The sequence below is a fragment of the Balaenoptera musculus genome, chromosome 6 (assembly GCF_009873245.2).
Source record: "Balaenoptera musculus isolate JJ_BM4_2016_0621 chromosome 6, mBalMus1.pri.v3, whole genome shotgun sequence".
Classification (NCBI taxonomy): Eukaryota; Metazoa; Chordata; class Mammalia; order Artiodactyla; family Balaenopteridae; genus Balaenoptera; species Balaenoptera musculus.
This window is the reverse complement of record NC_045790.1, coordinates 5169825-5182855: the sequence shown is the minus strand read 5'-3', so window position 1 is coordinate 5182855 and position 13031 is coordinate 5169825. Positions and strand designations below refer to the sequence as shown.

At 39.7% G+C, this 13031-nt stretch overlaps 1 protein-coding gene across 1 annotated transcript in view; it reads right to left on the bottom strand.

Annotated features, from left to right (window-relative positions):
- The window catches only part of GALNTL6 (polypeptide N-acetylgalactosaminyltransferase like 6), a 1174587-nt gene that overhangs the window by 402746 nt on the left and 758810 nt on the right, over positions 1-13031 (bottom strand).

The window sequence follows — 13031 nt, the reverse complement described above, 5'->3', positions numbered from 1 at the left end:
CATTTCCAATTATTGAAACCATTTATTTCATGTATTCAGTTATTTAGTTTTTATTTTTAAATGGCAGGAAGACAAAGCTAATACTAGTTATTCTGTCATGGTTACAAACCCAGTGTATAATATAAAAATTACAACTGTTTAATAACATTCTCCATCATACACCATTTTTTGTTTTTTTTACTGAAAAAATAAATACTTGGAGTGGTCAGATTTTTTTAAAAAATCTCTGCTATGGCATTAGAGCCAGGAAAGAATTTGGAAATTCACTTCTTGACTATTTTTTTTTAATTTTAAAGACTATATTTTAGAGCAGTTTTAGGTTAACAGCATAATTAAGAGGAAGGCAAATAGATTTTCCATCTACCCACACACATGCATAACTTCTTCCATTATCAACATCCCCACCAGGTGCTACATTTGTTACAACTGATGAAGCCACATTGACACACCATACTCACCAGAAGTCTACAGTTTGCTTTAGGGTTCACTCCTGGTGTTGTACATTCTATGGGTTTGGACAAGTATATAATGACCTGGATCCATCGTTACAGTATCGTGGAGTATTTTCATGGCCCTGTCAGTCCTCTGTGCTCTGCCTATTCATCTCTTTTCTCACCCTGGCAGCCACCTGATCTTTTTACCGTCTGCATAGTTTTGCCCTTCCTAGGATGTCATGTAGTTGGAATCTTACATTAGACAGCCTTTTCAGATTGGCTTCTTTCACTTAGAAATATGCGTTTAAGGTCCCCCCATGTATTTTCATGGCTCGATAGTCTATTTCTTTTTAGCCCTGAATAATAGTCCAGGGTCTGGATGTAACACAGTCTATTTGTTCACTTACTGAAGGACATTGTGGTTGCTTCCAAGTTTTGACAATTATGAACAGAGCTGCTATAAACATCCATGTACCCATGTTTTGTGTGCACATAAGCTTTCAAGTCCTTTGAGTACATACCAAGGAGCAGGATTGCTGGATCGTATGATAAGAGTATGTTTAGTTTCCTAAGCAACTGCCAAACTTGTCTTCCAAAGTGGCTGCACCAGTTTGCATTCCCACCAGCAATGAACGTGAGTTCCTGTTGCTCCACAGTTTTGCCAGCATTTGGTGGTGTCAGTGTTCTCTATATTGTCCATTCTGATGGCAGTATAGTGGTATATTACTGTGTTTTCATTTGCATTTCCCTGATGGCATATGACTGAAGCATCTTTTCATATGCTTATTTGCCATCTGTATATCTTCTTTGGTTAAGTGTCTGTTGAGGGTGTTGCCTATTTTTTATCCAGGTAGTTTGTTTTCTTATTGTTGAGTTTAAGAGTTCTTTGTATATTTTGGATAACAGTCTTTTATCAGATTTGTCTTTTGCCCTATTGACTTTTTTGTTTTGTTTTCAAATTTTGCCTTGTATCATCACAGTATTTTAATGGAACGTTCTTTCTTGAACAAGAAAAAGAGATGATCTGGTTTTAGAGACACATTATACACTTTCATTAGCTGCTAAGCTGGGTGACACTGAAGACATCCATTATAAGCAACGTGACTAAACGGGGAAGTAGCATTTTCTAGCTTAGTGATGCCGTGCTCAGATGAACCATACCAGCACTTGCAAAACGAGCAGAGTTAATGATCCTCCTTGTGGGCACAAGACACACTTGCCAGATAGATGGTAGGGCTACAGCAAACTTTTACAGAAGAGAAATAAGGGAAATGATAAGAAAGGGAAAACATTCTCAAGAAGCCATAACCATATCTTTAAAAATTTAAGGGCCAACATATAATTGGGTTAATATTTAAATGATTAGTGGAAATAAGTTGTTGTTCGTTAATGATAGAATATGAGGCAAGAAGGGTTTTATTCTTAATTCAGCTATGCATCCAAATTTCTTTACGAAGTCAGGCCAACCAAACCTTCTTGTCTAACTTTTCTTTTGTGCATGAGAGCCCTCTTTAATGACCCCCATGTGTTAATGGTTTTACTTTTTGTAACGGTGATTCCTGATGACAAGGTTTCCAAAAGAGTCTATGTTTTATTAATTACATAAAATCTACAAACATTTAGAAAGGAGCAGTGCATAATTTGGTCTGGTAACACAGGATCACAGATCCATTGCAATTAACTGGCTTTTAGAACTGGCGTGTGCATACACTTGGTGTACACAAGGTTAATCAGGCACATAGATAGATTTAAGAGAAAATTTCCGGAACTTCAAATTCGATACGTATTTATTTTCTAAAATCACCACGTTTAGGATGCACTGCAGTTGTTAGATGGCACCCTTTCACAAATGCCATTCTACTTGACAAAAGAAAGGCATGCTTCTTACCCCTCTGTAGTCTTACTATGATACATCAAAAAAAAAAAAAAAAGGATCAATTTGAAATGCTGATAAAGTGAATAACGTTAAGTACCAAGTAATATATTTTTGTTGCAGATAGTAGGATAAACAATAGGCTTATAAACAAAAAATATTTTATAAGGATACTGGAATCAAAGCATAAGTTCGAGGAGGAAGAGAAAATGGTAAAATTTCTGACTGGTTAAAAAAGAGTTTGCTCACGTATTTATTTTTTAAATGGATGGTAGGTATCCAATTATTTAAAACTATTTAAACCCCTCCATGAAACTGTAGATAGAAGCTTAGAAATACTTGTTGAGCAAATAAATGCTGAGAGCTTCAGGAGGGGGGAGCGTTTAGTTCTTAATTATTCACTTCTGTTGCTTTTACAAGTGGAAATGCCAAACTGGCCTTGGGCTCTGCACGCTGGGCTTCTGGCTACTACTTATGGGCATAATCAAGAGCCTGGCATGCACGGTGCAATCCAATGCATGTTTCTCATGGCAGTTATCTTACAGCTCCTCATTATACTCTGGATATGAGCCACTTGGCATTTGGAAAGCAAGAAATAATTATGAAATATAGCCAGGTGATGTGTTTCAAACTTCTAAGGAAAAAAGACAGGTGTCTCTTGGTTGATTTTCCAGGAAAAAAAAAAGGCCACAGTCAGTATGTTTGGGCCACACATTTTAGGATTTTGCTGTGTTTCCAGATCTGCCAATTAGCCAAAGCAGATGGTCTGTTTAAAAAAAAAAAAAAGTTTTTCTGTTTAAATTATATATTGTACAGCCGGAGATCGTTTTTTTCATGCAATTAGGCCAGGGAATTTGCCTTATGTTCCCAACCACCAAAGGTGGTGATGTCATGACAGATGCGATTATTTGACAATGGAAGAGAATGCTATGAAGAGAGAACATGTGAAGCAGCAAAATTTTCTCCAGCATTCACCACTGAAATCTGACCCAAATATCCTTTCTTAAAAAAAAAAGACAGCAGCATTCAAACTAGGACTCTGTTTGCCTGGGGCTTTTTAAAGTTTTGTGGAGGAAGGGGACTTGGAACAATACAGAGATGCTTTTTGTGTGACTTAATTAGTGTCTCTGCACTGAAGGGGACTTAGAATAATAAAGAGATGCTTTTTGTGTGACTTAATTAGCGTCTCTGCACTGAAGCGATCTTACTGAGAGTCTAGGGTTTTCTGAATGTATGCTGGAAGCTTTCAAAGCCCTGCCTTGATGCTATATTGACAACAAATTAAACTTGACTGAACGTGGACATTTCCTCATTGTGAGGTCTCAGCTGACATGGGGTTCCAGTCACTGGTTTATTTAGACTATCAAATCCTTCCTAACCAGAATTTCACTTCTTAGAAAACTTGAACTCTAGCATATACTGTAATTGGTACATAATTTTCCCCAAAATGAGATAATGTAGGCTCTTTTCTACATCTGGCAAAACACAAATAACTATTATTTAATGGCACGGAAGATCCTGAGCCTGGAGTGTTTCCTAATTTCTCCAGGGTTAGTAAGAAACAAAACGAATAACTATATTGACTCAAGTATAGAGATAACAAGGATTTTAATTAGTAACAGGCTACACTATAGTAACTTGATATAATGTAATTTGTGGAATCGAATGAAAAGTAATCATGTTACAATAAAGACAACTGGATAGGAGTGTGCAGAGAACAGAGAGGCAGTGTCACGCCCCATCTGCGTCCCTGGTGACAAATTCATTAGTTTTGTGACTCTTGCTCATGTGGATGCATGCTAATGGGGTAATACCTGAGGACATGAATTAGGTCTGGCAATATTTGAGTAGCTAATATTCTCATTTATATTGCTAAATAATAGCATTGACCTAACCAATTAATGTTTCGGAGTTCTCACACAAGGTAAAAAGAGGATAATTTTACAAATTATACGTTTGCCCCAAATTGCTGTTTTTCAGTTTTAAGAAAGAGCCATGTCAGTGTTAAAATCCCTGATTCCCTGATAAATATGTAAATTTCTCCTCAAAAAGAAGTACTCAACTGAAAAAAATTCTACGGAAGTTTGAATAATGATTTGTTCTCTATGTGTTTACTTGCTACTTCCCAAACCTACACACACACATAATGTATATAGGTAGGTAGGTAGCTAGGTAGAAAGACGGATGGATGGATGGCATTTTGATGGAATGTGGAAAAAATAATTTGCCATTGCAAATCATGACTAAAGACAACTATGAACTCTGCTGTCACTTTACTTTCATTTACTCTTTTAATCTAAATATAACAATATGTAATATTTCTTTCATTAGCTATGTTTCCCCTCTATTGGTCTGGGCCAGAGGAATGCATATTTGGGAGGTAGGTAGGTCGAATTTTTTAATGTGGTCTTTCAACACTAGATTGGTTCAGTGACTCCTATTCAGGGGCCTGAGTATAAATCAGTGGCGTGAGGCTAGGGTACCCAAGGATTGCAGGTAGAAGAAGTACTTAGGTAGGTATAGTTTATGATGACTCGTGTCTCTTAAAAGTCTCACTTAAAAATTTCACAACAAGCAGGAAACTGGGGTTGTGGGGTCAGGACGGGGGGCGAGGACAGCCTGCAGGTACTCAGGTATCCACTGTCCTATGGGCCGTGCTTTACGATCCCCAGGGAAGTCTTGATGAGGCTGAACCTCAGGAAAGAACTGAAGCCAGAGCTACAGAGACCAAACACGTTGGATAGAATGGATGTGAGAGAGATTCCACGTGCAAGGAGAAGAAGAAACCACAGACACTGAGAGCTATGGCGCCCATGGGAGCCCGGGATAACACATGAGCCTGAACAGTTTCCCTGAGCTGAAAGGATGGCTGCGACAGCATTTTACGGTGACCTCCCCAAAAGGCCAAGAAGGACTGTATTCTGGAGAATAATGGCAAAGTCACATGGGCAAGAGGGATGAGTCGGGGGCAAAGCCAGAGCTCAAGGAAGGGTGGAATCCGGACCACTTCTGGTCCAGTCCCTCCCCCGCTCACAGACGTTCCATGGTTCCCCAAAGGCTGCAGCATGAAATCCGATTTCGTGACCTGGTTATTGATTCCCTGGACGAGCTGGTTCCCACAGACCTTCCAGGATGTGTATCTTACTATCCACTGAACCCCCCGACTTTATTTGCCCAGAAATGGAAAACCTCAAATCAAACTGGATTGCGTAAAATTCCCGGAACCATCTCTTAGCTTTTCCATGTCTTTTCCCTGTGTCTGAACTGGCCTTCCTCCCATCCTCACCTATCAAATAAGTCTTATCCATGAATAAGATCAAACACTACTTTGGCCTTGAAACATCCTTCTCTAGCCTAAAATACTCTTTTTTTTTAAACTTTCTTTACAACCATAGTATCTGTACCTTTTGTGAAGCACTCATCTGAGAAGGCCTATTTTAATTATCTGTACGTGCCATAGATCCCGCTTCACCTAGATTACAATTCTCTTGACAGCTGGAAACAAGTTTAGTTTTTGAATCTTGGACCCATGCTGAAAGCAATTTATCTATGAAGAGCTATAGAATACATGCTTCTGAGACTATTTTTCAATCTGTGAGGTGGAGATCATAGTATTTTAATGTTACTTCTAAGATGGTTCTCAAATTCAGCACTGCTTTTTTTTTTTATAAATTTATTTATTTATTTATTTGTTTTTGGCTGTGTTGGGTTTTCGTTTCTGTGTGCGAGCTTTCTCTAGTTACGGCGAGCGGGGGCCACTCTTCATCGCGGTGCGCGGGCTTCTGATTGTCGTGGCCTCTCCCGTTGCGGAGCACGGGCTCTAGAGCGCAGGCTCAGTAGTTGTGGCTCACGGGCTTAGTTGCTCCGCGGCATGTGGGATCTTCCCAGACCAGGGCTCGAACCCGTGTCCCCTGCATTGGCAGGCGGATTCTCAACCACTGCGCCACCAGGGACGCCCAAATTCAGCACTTTGAAGAATAACAGAGGAGCTAGTGAAAACTCAGAACCTTTGGTCCTTCCCCTTAAAATTCAGATTAGATCAAGTGTGGGTCCCAGGCAGAGGCAAACCCTCCCGTGGGTGTAATGTAGATGGGACCACACTGGCAGAAGCAGTGTGCCCCAGAGAAGGAAGGATTGGCTGCCAAAGGGTTTTAATACTCCTTCTGGGTGCAGGGTTTCCTAGGAATTGGTTGTCCAGCCAGAGACTACATTTCCCAGCCCTCTTGCACCTATGGACTACCCTTCAACAACGAAATAAGAGTGAAGTGTCCTCAGTCATTTCCAAGCCAGAGTTAAGAAATGACATATGATGAGGGTGATGGAGTCACAAGATGGAAGAAGCACTGGTTCCCACAAGCAAGTAACTCGCCCCTGGAAAGTGAATTTTCTGCCAATCAGGACAACTTGTTTGGGACTTCATATGAATGAGAAATAAACGCCTGTCAGATTAGACATTATACACTTGGAGATAAAAAGCAATGGTAAATAGCAATACCCTGAGTGTCATGTTCTTTTTCTGAGAACTAAAAGGGAATTATTTAAACAAAAGGGGTTTGGTTTTGATGGTCTTGCCCTATTAGGTGGGTAGAACAGTACCTCAAATTAAATTCTGCGAGATAACAATACTGAAGGTTTTCTACCGATAGGATCATATCTGGCTGAGTTTTAACGTTAGTAACTTCTACTGAAAGCATAGCAGATTGTTTGAAAAATTCATCCTAATGTTTTATTTGCAGTCCCAGCAGTTTTTAACTTTTGTATATTAATATAATTTACAGAAAATTCTATTATTGTGATTCTTTATGAAATCATGAACTGAGAACAGTGACTTCTTAAAAGTCAACTTTAATTTCTCAAAGTTAAGAAAAAACAACAAAGAATGAGGCTAAATTCTGGTCTAAACCTACTATAGCGGAGATGTACAATACCTCCACCTTGGTACTCCATGAGTAGCAATAGAGAACCTTTTCTGAAATGCTGCTTCATTTCTTAAGTCTGTTAGCTGGTTTCGATAAGGCAAGGCATCCTAGAATTGTCTTAGCTGACGGTTTTCAAAATGCCATGCTAATTTGAATCTCCTCTCTTTCCACAAATTGATGAAGCATTTCATGACTCAGTCATAACAAACAGGAGACCACAGATTTCCCAGTACACAAATCACTCACTATTGGATCAAACACCATTTATAATATTGTTGGATTCCACAGGAGCCATTATGACTCCCTTTTGTCAGGAAAGTGTTGGGTTTTCCCAAGCAGAAATACGTCTTGCAGCTCTTCATTTGCATTTCAAAAGCCTCATTGCCAGGCATTTACTCTTTGTAAGTAAACAGATGGATTTTAAATATTAAAAACCCATTTGGTATGACTGAAAACCTAACCGCCTACATCCCCCCATTACAGAATCTTTGGGTATGAAATTGAAAAGTAAATTATACTGTGTTCAGTCTGAACAGAGTTCATTGAGAGCTTTGTCTTTGTTAAATTGAGGAGGAGATTTATTTATGGAGAGAGACCCCCAAAAGGAACTGCTGGCAGGCTGGATACCGACCCCAAACAACGAAGAGATAACTGCAGTTGATTTCAAAAGATGTGCTATGGGGAGATGTGAGATAATGCCTTTTTCCATGGATCTGCCACAGACGAGGAAATGATAATCAAGTGGTGAACGGCAGAGTGGACTTCAGTCTCGTGAGTGTCCCCCAGATGGGCATGTCCATCCACAGCCCATCTGCTAATGCTTCTTCCTGCTGCCATTTCACCAAAAGTTTGTTGAGAAGTTTTTGATGGGAAGTCAGCCAATACTGATGCTTTATCACCTTATTAGAAAGCAGCACATGGACAACTGGGTCATAATACTTTCCCCATCAACCAGCTGTTAGGTCACAACATGGAAGTGAGTGATTGGAGGGGCAGGAGAGTGTGAGTATCAGGAGTTGAGGCAGGTTTTAAACAAAATACCTGTTTTGTGCAAAGACGCGTTGATAAGTAGCAAGAAGGACAGGTGCCATGGGCCCCCCGAGTCCTCCTCCTCTGCTGTTATTTGGCTTAGAAGAGCAGATCTGATTGCTCTACTAGTTGGCAGACATTTCATCTAGAGTTACACAGGGTAAAAAAAATTGGTCCATTACACATTCTCCGAAGTAGTAAATTTTGCAAAAGAGTCAGTACAATTAGAGAAAGAGAATGCGCACAGAAACTCATTCAGAGTTAATAAAGCAGAACAGGAAACAATGTTGCACTAAGACCTTCATTTAATGTGATCTGTAAATTATTTGGAAAAATAGTAGATACGTAGGAAAATATTCTGTTGCAAGCCACCAGCATCGAGTGGCAGGCATTTGATTTTTCAGGCTGCAGAGTTTAGATTCATGAATAAACAGCTGTTTTTCCAGTGAGAGCGGCATTGCTCTTTCTGGGAGGTAAAAGCACAGACCATGACTGTAGATTCATCAGTGGCTGGCTGGGTTATTTAACCTCTCTGAGCCTCGGCATCCTGGTCTCAAATGATGCCTCTTTTCCTCTAAAAAAAAAAAAAAGATTGCTGTGAGGTTGTGAATTATCTAAGAGGTTGATCGGGAACTCAATCAATGCCCATATCTTTCCCTATGAAGTGATCATATACCAACAAAATAATCTCAAATTCAAAAAATTTTAAAGTCTAAGCATCAAGTTCTTCAGTTTTTAAGAACTGGTAAAATTTATATACACACGCAAATGAAAATACCTATTTCTGCTTTCTGGGGCTAAGAACTCAAACAGTGCTGGCTTGACTAGCCTTGACAATTAGGGAAAAAATGGTATTTTTTTCCTCAAGTTAGTAGACTTTACTATTACTCGTGGTGTGCCTAAATGTAAGACAAACACAAGGTGATTTCCCTACTTTCCCAAACAAAAGTTCATGAAGATTTTTCTTAAAACAGGCCAGAAAGAATGTATAGCTTTCTAAATTAGATAAGATAGCCAAATGTCTAGATGCAATATTTAACTAGTTTAGTTACAAATGATACGTATTTCAAATCATGCACATAAATGTTATATTTGCTTTAGATATAATGCTTTTTCCACATCTGCATTTCAGTAAAATTTCTTAAAATTCCTATACACTTTTTACATCACTGTCTTTACTATGATGAGAGCTGTTTCTAGAGTTATCTAATCATTTTCCAAAGCTGGTCATCAGAACTCTCATTTGTTACAGATACGGCACCTTTAGGATCCCTATATGATGGCACCCCTGCAAGTTATATTCCCATTTTCCATTTTTTTTGGTAGCATTTATTCATGACTTACACTTTGTAGCCACTTACCATATTGCTTTTTAGAGTAATCGCTGAGAAAATCATTATAAAGACACCCAACAGGAAGACAACAATACAGTTTTCACTGACTCTTACCAGGGGACTACCCTTAAGGTGTCCACAACTAGCCACAATGCTGAGGTCTTTCCAATGTGTCTTTGCCACATGCTATTTTATTTTTGAAGTTAAAATAATGCACAGAGTGTGCTATAGCAGGAGACTCTTGGTGAGGAATAGACTAGACAACACATCGACTTCTGTTTGGGGGCAGGGTGTGGGAGACGACTAATGTTTTGCATTTGGACACAGAAGGCACCAGGAACTTTAACAATTGTATTCTTCCTCCCATAAGCATTTTCACTATGCTAGGTTGTTTTATTTGCCAAAGTCTATTAATACCAACCCCATCTTTGTTGTTCTTGTCAGTCTGTTACTCACTCACTAAATATTCAGGAAATATCTTGTGAGGACCTACGATGTGTGAAATGAACAAAACCTCAAGTAGTTCATGATCTATAAGGAAATGAGAATTGGGTAATTATAATTTCTTGGATAAACGCCACCGCCAGGCAGGGGCTTGGTGATAGGTAATCAAATGCAGTTGTGTGTGTGTGGCCATGCACGCCCACGCGTGTGCACACACATACACACAAACACGCTCTTGTACATGCACGAGTGCGGGTGGTGAGAGCCGTGGTGTTTCACAGAAAGCTTTTTGGAGGAAGCATTGCTAGAGCTGAGGCTGGGAGGATAAATGAGAAATCGTGAGCTGGAACAAAGCAGGCGTGGAAGGTGCTGGGCGGGGAGCACAGGCTATTGAGAAATGCAACCATGTTTTTCCGGTCGCGTGTAGGGTGCGTTGGGGTGGTGACAGGTCCGGTTTGGAAAGGTTGGTGGGAGACAGCGTGGAAACCGCTTATGAGTCTCAGGAATTTTGATTATATTCTGAAGGGAAGGTGAACCATTGCTTGATGGGCTAGGACAAGGAGTGACAAGATCAGATCAGATGGATGCTGAACAAAGATCCCTCTGGCAATGTTGTGAAGGAAGGGCAGGAAGGGGATGGAGAAAAGGAGATCATCTCACACATCAGGGATGTGCTGTGCCTTGTAGTAGAGCCACCGAGTCCCTTTTATTGTTCTTTGCAGCAACCTCAAAGCCAGGGGCCTTTAACCTTCGTTTCCTATGTAGCATCTGCACAGCTCAGGGCAACGTCCAGAGGTCCCACGATCCTTCATATCCGTTACTGTTCTTTCTGGCTGGGGACTGCAGTGCTTTTCCTCACAATTTTCTTAGGACACAGATATTTCCGCACACACACACATTCTTCCCATTCTTTTTTTAACTTCTAAGCCTAGAGACATTACGGTAATCTTACACTTGTAAGAAATAACCTGTAGCTTATCAAAATCAATAAATTTCCCCACTATCCCTTACATTGTAAAATGACCTTGTTAATTTCAATATACAAAGTGTCTTGAAGTCTGTCTTCCAAATTAGAAGGTCAAGTTTGGAGCAAGGAATCAGGAGACGTTTTTAGGCCACCATTTGCTCTACGCCCCAGAGTGGACGTCCATTTACAGGATAGGAGAGCAAATTAGCTTTCATGTTCAAGTACTGTCTGTTATTAGACTCATAAAACATTCTGCATGGCAGCAAGTACTATAAATACTTTCTCACAACAATCATTAAACCTTAATAATGCAGTTTTCTTGTCTAAGCCAAGGATGTAGAATGAATTGAAAAGTCTTAAGACTCTTTTGCACTAATCTCATTGGTTTAGTCACCATTCCTGGCACCCAGATGCTAAACTGTGTTCATGCCTCACTCCCTACCACCCTGAATGTCTTGCTAGCAATTCTCTAAAGTATCCTGTAACAATTTCAGCCTGAAATGCCCTATTTTTCCTGAACCCCCAGAGCAACGATGGTTGGTAAATATTCATTTGGCAATAAATCATAAGCTATCTTGTGACACTCTTTCCACTTTAGTCCTGAATTGTTGGGATCTAGAAGTAATAGCGAAAACTATCACTTCTGTAGGATTTACAATTTACAACTCTTTCATGCAAGGTATGATCCTAAAAACAACCTGTGAAATAAAAAAAGCGAGATGGTATTATTCTCTCTCCCTTATAGATAAGGAAAATGAGACATTTATAGATTAATTTAATCCATAAGTGGTACTTGGGATATAAAGAATAAGGAGACATGTTTCATTTGCTCGAGGAGCTTAAAGTCTCGTTGAGGAGACAGACAATGAAGAGTTTAAGTTCCTCACAGAAACTAAAACAGCTCAGAAGTAAGAAAACCGAGTCTTACCTCCTGTCTACCAGATTTCAACAGACCTGCTTTTTGCCTAGTTCCTCAGTTATATCCACATTGGTCAATACAACAGATGCTTTTAAGTACTTGTCTTGCTGACTTCTCAGCTGTGCTGGAAACGGTGTATTTGTATGTCCTCATGTTCTCTTGGACAAGGGCCTGCTTTTAAATCAGTGCTGTTCAGGCTATTTTGCAGCATTTTCCTTATTACCCAAGTATTATATGTTGGTGTTGTCAGAATTCAGTCTATAGCCCTCTTCTCACGTTATTCCACGTATCAGTACTTCACCTGGACAATTTCATTCACTTTTCATGACTCGATTAGTATCTCAGTGATGATAATTCCCACAACTCTATTCACTGCTCAAATTTACCTTCTGAGCTCCTGAAACGTAAATCCAACTACAGACTTCACTTGGATGTTTTTCTGTTCCTCAGTCTCAACTTGTTCAAAACTGAAATAATTTTTTCCTCCCAAACCAGCTCCATTTCAGTGCTCTCTATTTTCATAAATAGCTCCACAGAAGTCTATTATTAAAAATTGAAAGCTGGCAGTCCTTCCTGACAACTCTATCCATTTAATCACAGCAAGTTTAATCTCTTAATGTTCCTTAAATCTATCCCTTTCTCTTCAAATGCAGCCACCACCCTCTTAGGAGCACTTCCTAATTAGGCAGTTTTTGTGTAATCTTTTCCTACCTTTGTCTGCTGTGAATGAAAAATGTTGCCTGCCATATCAGTAAACAAAGGATATTGTAGCCATCAAGCCACTACAGTGGCCCCCAAAGGTACTCTGCGGAGACTCAGGATGGGAAAACACAGGATACTGGCCCCAGATAGCTGAGGTGCATATCAAAATAATGATTTCAATGAGCCCAGACTTCCACATCTCCCATCCATAGAAAAGCACTAGATTCCTTAACTTGAGATATCTGGTTTTCTTTAATTAACGGTAATTTTTTGATGTTCTGGCTACCTGGTTTTTGTTGCAAAATCTCCCATACATCCTGGCTCCTTCATCACCTCTTTGGACCAGTCCCTCAGAAAGTCTGCCAAAGAAAACGCGATTCTCAACTTTTAGGTTGTGCATTTTTTTCAGT